Below are 6758 nucleotides of genomic sequence, written 5' to 3' on the forward strand. Positions count from 1 at the left end.
CGGTCTATGAGTTCGAGCCCCGCGTCAGGCTCTGGACTGATGGCTCGGAGCCTGGAGCCTGTTTCCGATTCTGTGTCTCCCTCTCTCTCTGCCCCTCCCCCGTTCATGCTCTGTCTCTCTCTGTCCCAAAATTAAATAAAAAAAAAAAAAAAGTTGAAAAAAATAAAATTCTAATTCCTATCTCCAAGCACCAACTGGCCAAAACCCTTTCCAACTTTTGCCTGAATTAGTATAATGGTTTCTAAGTTGTTACTCTGCTTTCATTCTTTCCTGGTAAGGTCTCTGTATTTTTTGAAGTACTTTCCTTATTTACCTGCTTAAAACAACTTTAGGATTCCCCTTTGTCTACAGAAACAGTCTCATCTCTGTTGGGAGTCCATTTCCACAGGCCTATCACATTTTGCTCATTGTGTACAACAAAGCACTACCTGCTCTTTGTTTTAGATAATATTTTCAAGGATGTTTATATAGAAAATAGATACAGTATCTCTCCTTCTGGAGCAAAAGGGAGGCATGCTACTTTCCAGTATAGAATATTCAGGTCCCCTAAACTCAAGGATCCTCTCTTGTAATGAAATCTGCTATGTGTACAGATGTCATCTGACCTTCTTTGTATCACCCTATGGGAATTAAGATTCAAGGAACCAGCGCACACTCACACACACACACATACACACACATGCTGATACTCTGGCTACTGATATTTCCATGAGTAATAAATTGTCCTTCATCTCTGACAAAGGAATTTCATGTTTTATACCAGCATCCTTGAAACTGTGGCAGACCAACTTTTTAGCTCTCAGAGTAAAATTTCAGACCCTTCACAGTTCTTGAGCATTAGAATCACCAGGGTAGACATTTAAAAACACCCACGTCCACCTCTATCATATCAATTAACTCAGAATCTGTGAAAGTAAACCCTGAACACTGCGTTTTTGTTTTTGTTTTCTTGTTTTGTTTTTTTTATTTTTTGGTTTTTTTATTTTTTGTTTTTTACTGGCTGCTTGGGAGTTTATTTTCCACTGGGTACAAGGCACACAGTTACAGGGTGTCAGGAAGTCTTGCATGCAGCTTGGATAGCAAAGAGTGGGATTGTCTCTACTTCCTTTTTATTGTTTTGTTGTTTTGATATAAAAGAGCCCAATTGCTTCTGCTTGCTGCAGCAGAGGGGAGGGGCTCTGATGAGCCTAGCACCTCCTGAAGCCTAGTGGTGGCCACTCAGGACTGGGGCCCAGTGTTGGCTTTGCCAGGGTGGCTACCACGCCACTTTCTCCTGGCTTCCAGAGCCAAGTCACAGGTGATAGTGCTTCTGGAGGCCTAAGGAGATCCTGAGCATTCTGGGGACTCCAACACTAGCCAGGAACAGGAGAGTGGATTTATTACCTGAAAAAAAGCTTGCCCGTCAGTGACCCGGGTTGGCCTGGGGAGGCCAGGTGATGAGGAATGCTTCCCCAGGATACTCTGCACTTCCACAGAAGCTCTTAATGGAAGTGGAATCCATGTGATGCCAGTAATAGTTGTGGGTGGCCATGAGCAAGCTGCTGGAGGGGATGGTTGCCATACTGTCGCTTGTGGGCTGATGGAAACCTCCACGGCGACACCTTGGGCAATCACAGGTGGCAGGATGGAGACTCTAGGCCATGAAGCCCATTTGCAGAGGAAGCTACTCCATGACAGAGGTGTATGTAGTGTCTGAACACTGGATTTTTTAAAGATCTCCAGGTAATTCTTTTTTTTTTTTTAATTTTTTTGATGTTTATTTATTTTTAAGAGAGAGATAGAGCACAAGCAGGGGAGGGTCAGAGAGAGGGAGACACAGAATCCCAAAGCAGGCTCCAGGCTCTGAGCTGTCAGCACAGGACCCAACGTGGGTCTCAAACCCACGAACTCTGAGATCATGACCTGAGCTGAAGTCGGACACTTAACCAACTGAGGCACCCAGGTGTCCCAAAGCTCCCAGGTAATTCTAATATGCAACCACATTCATCTATAGAATAGAATGTATATTCAAGGCCCTCTAAAATCTGACTCAAATTTGTCTTTTCAAACTCATTTTTCTGGAAGAAAATTGGACACAAATAAAAGAAGAGACTATCTTAGCTAGAAGAAGAGAGGCATCTTCATAAGAAAAAAATTGAAAAACAGAAGAAAAAAAAGACAGACAAATGCAATAGAGAAAATGAGATTCTGAAGGCCAGAATAGAAACATAAAAAGGAAAAAAAAAATGCATATAGGATTGCTTGCTGTTAAAGAATGTATTAGGGAAAAAAAAAGAAAAAAAGAAAAAAGAGAGATAAATATCTGACTACTAAGGCCCAACAGCATTTAAGAGACAAAGACAGAGGTAACATCTAAAAAAAACAAAAAACAAAAAATAAAAAACAAAAAACAAAAAACAAACAAACAAACAAAAAACAGAAAGAAATGATTCCTCTAATGAGGCCAGGATCCTGGAAACTACTAAGAGGTGGCTTCTCAGGCTGCAAATATAGAGTCCATTGTCAAAGTAGTTGGGCAACAACCTCATAAGCTTGGGATAGCAATACTAAGTTGTTAAAATAAAAACCTACATAGATTTGAGGGGAGAAAGGTCATCATGGTAAAATACACCAAGAATTATTAGGTGAGTTCAGAGTGATACTGTGCCCTGAAAGTACATGCCTGAAATGTGGGTGAAATTAGGACTGTAAGGGATGGCAAAGCAAAGATGGGGTATATCACAGTAGGACCAGACAGGACAAAAGCAGATGGAGTTTGAGCTAGATGTTGGCTGGGTGGCAGAATATTGGTGGGATTATCCAACTCAAAATGTATAAATTGGACAAGATATATTTGACCAGCAAAGGTTCAGGCAGTCTCAGAATCTCATTATCCTACTATCAGCATCTACACATAATCTGTAGGAACAGAGTAGAAATACAAAGAATAAATTAAAGGGAAAAAAAAACTTTTACAGAAATCTAAAAACAATGCTAAAAGAAGGAAACAATTTAAGAAGCTGATTAAAAATTCAATTGAGGGGCATCTGGGTGGCTCAGTGAGTTAAGGGTCTGACTCTTGATTTCAGCTCAGGTCCTGATAGGCACAGTTCTTGTGTTCAAGCCCTGTATCAGCCTCCTCACTGGCAGTGGATTTGGACTCTATCTTTGCTCCTTCCCAGCTTGCATGTTTTCTCTCTCAAAATAAATAAGCTTAAAAAAATTTTTTTAATTCAATTGAGCTTCTCTGAACATTTAACAGAACGGCAGGGAGAAGTGAAGCTAGAGACAAATATCCTACAGCTACAGAAAAGGATGTGGGAGAAAATAATGTTACTCATTACCTGGAACATTTAAAACCAAGAAAAATGCCTTAAAAAGCAGACCCCTAGGGGCACAGTATTCAGAATTACCAAAAGGAACTTCAGAAATCTATTAGAGCGACTCCCAGGCAGGTGCTAAGGAATAACTTCCCTAGCAACAAGTTTCTGGTGTTAGGCAATTCATAATGAAAGGAAAGAACAGGTACAGGGCTTAAAAGCCTTTCACAAGATATTCAATGACTGTCTCTAGACAGAGTCCACACTCATTATGCTCTGGAGTCCCAGAAGCATAAGATTCAAATGGAAAAAATGAAAATTGAAAGGTTTTAAATATACAAACAGAAAAGAAAAACACCTCAAATGAGACCAATGAGCCAAAGTTGCCACCACTGTAATTTCTCAGCTTAGAGGAAATAAATATAGAGTGCATGGATAGCTTCCCCTCCCCAATTCTAGTCATGGGATAGTGCCAAAATTCACTCTTGCTGGGAGAGATCTCAGGCTAACAAGTTCCCTATTCATGGATCTGAAGGAACTGTTATCTTAGACAGGAATCACAGCAAGTCTGAAACGAGAAAAATAGCTCCATCTAACTACTTTCTCTCAAATACAACTGGGACTTTGGCAACACTAAATACAGGGTCCTGAGAACACTTTCATTGGGATTAGTGCTCTATGAGATTGGAATTGGACTGTTTTCTAAATTACGTTGGTTGGTGCTCAGGAAATTTTTTGTTCTACTAAGTCTTTGGACAGTCTTTTAAAAGCAAAGATATGAAAGAGGTTAAGTAATACAACTGAAGGAACTGTCTACATTTTAGTGAAAAACTGGCCACCGAAGCTAAAAGAACCTGACTCCATCACGGCACCAGAGAGAGAGAACTTGAAGTTTGAGAAGACTCAAAGTCCTTTGATTTTAATTTAAATTTAGAAATACAATTTGATTTGAGACTTCAAATCTTTGGAATCCCCCTGAAGTATTATAATTAGAAGGCATTTTTATTCAAATCTTGAACATTTTTGTGCTGATAGCAGCTTATTACCAGAGTATCTTAATGTTTGTGTTGAATTTTAATGAAAAACTGACAAGCAATTTTGGACATTATGGTCAGCCTTGGTTACAAAATGTTACTTTAATTAGCGCACTGGTCCAATTTATTTCAGCACCTTCTAGGTGCTAAATCAACACTGATAACTAGTGTGGTAAAAGGCATAGATAGCAACCGGTAGGAAGTGAGTGGCCTCACGAAAAGGGAAGCTGTCTCAAAGGTTCATCTGTTACCCTAAAACGAAGAGCCACACTCCTGATTCACCATAATGGGCTTAATGGTTAAATCCAATTGGTTAAAAGCAACAAAAACATAACTCCATGGAATGTGGCAAACAGAGGTAGCAGGAAACTCTGTATATTCACTGACAAATTTGGGAACGGGAACCAGAAAAGCACAGCTGAGATCCTTCCCCACCCCTCCTCCTTTATGGGAACAATTTGCCTGCAAAGAGTACATATTATCCTCTATCTTTAACACAACTGAAATGTTACAACTCTGCCCCAGGGGCGGAGGCCTGTCAGAATCTAGACAGGCCTGTGGGTGGGAAAGTCTGTCCATTTATGAGATTCAGTATTGATGGAGTTCAGTATCTTTGCCACTACCCAAGTGTCCTAACAAGTCTGGCAATAACAAAACTAACATTTATTTCCTTCTCAGCTAGACTTCTTTGTCTATATCAAGTGAGTAAGAATTCAGATGAAAGATTCAGATTGATGTTATGTACTGGTCCTCTCTAAACCCCAAAAACTCTCTGGCTCTAAAACCCCAACCAACACCCTACTGTCTCACACCAGAAAGCTCTGTTACCTTCCTAACCCAAGTAGCTATTTGAGTGTGACTCCTGGAACAGCATTATCATAGCTGGATTAAAGAAAAGTTTATTGAATAAGCACAGATGGGATTGGGTGATAGTTTGGTGCCACGTTGGTAAAAGGAAAGAAAACATCACAGATGACACCAAATATTTTACTTTGTGGGGCAGGGGAGGAATCTGAAAAATGATAGTGTTACTGTCAAAAACAAAAAAAAGAGAAAGCATAGCTCAGCCTGATATCATTACTCTTTCAGCTTTACAAGCATTTAGTTAGTATATACTATGTGCCAGGAGCTACGTTCTGAGTTCATGGTTTACATATGAAAGGGCATGGAGGAAGGTCTCTGCCAGCTACCCCATCATCTCCTGCCTGACAGCACTATCAGCAACATCAGTAGGACCCAGCATCCAGCAGAATATAAGCTTCTAACTTAAATGTTTTATTTTAATCCATCAGAGAACATGAAAAGAAGATCCAAATTCATATCCATAACAATATACTAGAATCCCTTTCTTCTCAACTCCCCTGCTCCCACCAGGTTTCCTGAAACTCTCAGTCCCCAAGCCCCCAGTTTCTGAACCCAGAGATTTTTTTGTTTTGTTTTTTTGTTTTTTGTTTGTTTGTTTTTGTTGTTGCTACGTCCTTCACTCCTGGTTCTTCTCTCTTCCTCATTTTCCTTGACGTTCCTGAACCTTCCCCAAAGACTGTGACTTCCTGAGGGATGTCATCTGAAATGACCATGGCTTTTCTCCCTATGAATCAGCCCACTGACTTTATCCTTTCCATAGATGCACCTGCTGTTTTCACTTGGCATTGTAAAAATGTAATATCCTTTCTGGAAGTGTCAGAATTCCTTTGAAAGGTGGTAAAAGCAAGGAAGCTAAGTGAGCACAACCAAAATCCTCTTCAGGGGAAATTAGACGGATAGGACTGAAAACACTTACATAATTTTGTCCAATCATAATTATAATAATAAACATAATAATTAGAATATTGAGTGTTTACTACATGCATGGACTGATGCTGAGCACTCTTACATGGACTATTTCATTTCATGTACCAGTTCTTCAAGATAATTACTATCACTATTATTACAGTTGACCCCTGACCAACACAGGGGTCAGGGGCACTGATTGCATGCAGACAAAAATCCATGGATAACTTTCGGCTCCCCAAAACTTACTAATAGCCCACTGTTGATGGGAAGTCTTACCAATAACATAAACAATGTATTAACACATGTTTTGTATGTTATATGTCTTATATACCATAATCTTACATTAAGCTAGAGAAAAGAAAATGTTACTAAGGAAATCATAAGGAAGATATGTAAAAAATCCACATTTAGGCAGTGCAACCCGTGGTGTCACAAATCTGTCTCTTGCTTTAACAGTGTTTGGATAAAACAAACCCAGGGACTCCCCTTTCTTCCAGGCTGGGACCACCCTCCAACCTCTTTTCCAGTCCCAACCTTCAGCGCCATTGTCTCAGGACCAGCGCACACCGTTTTTTTTGCGCTAAGCTCCTTACTGCGGGTCAACCATGAGCCCCAGGTTCATCAGAATTATTCCACCAAGGTGGAGCCCCCC

The sequence above is a fragment of the Herpailurus yagouaroundi genome, unplaced genomic scaffold, assembly GCF_014898765.1.
Source record: "Herpailurus yagouaroundi ecotype Mexico unplaced genomic scaffold, PumYag 139, whole genome shotgun sequence".
Classification (NCBI taxonomy): domain Eukaryota; kingdom Metazoa; phylum Chordata; class Mammalia; order Carnivora; family Felidae; genus Herpailurus; species Herpailurus yagouaroundi.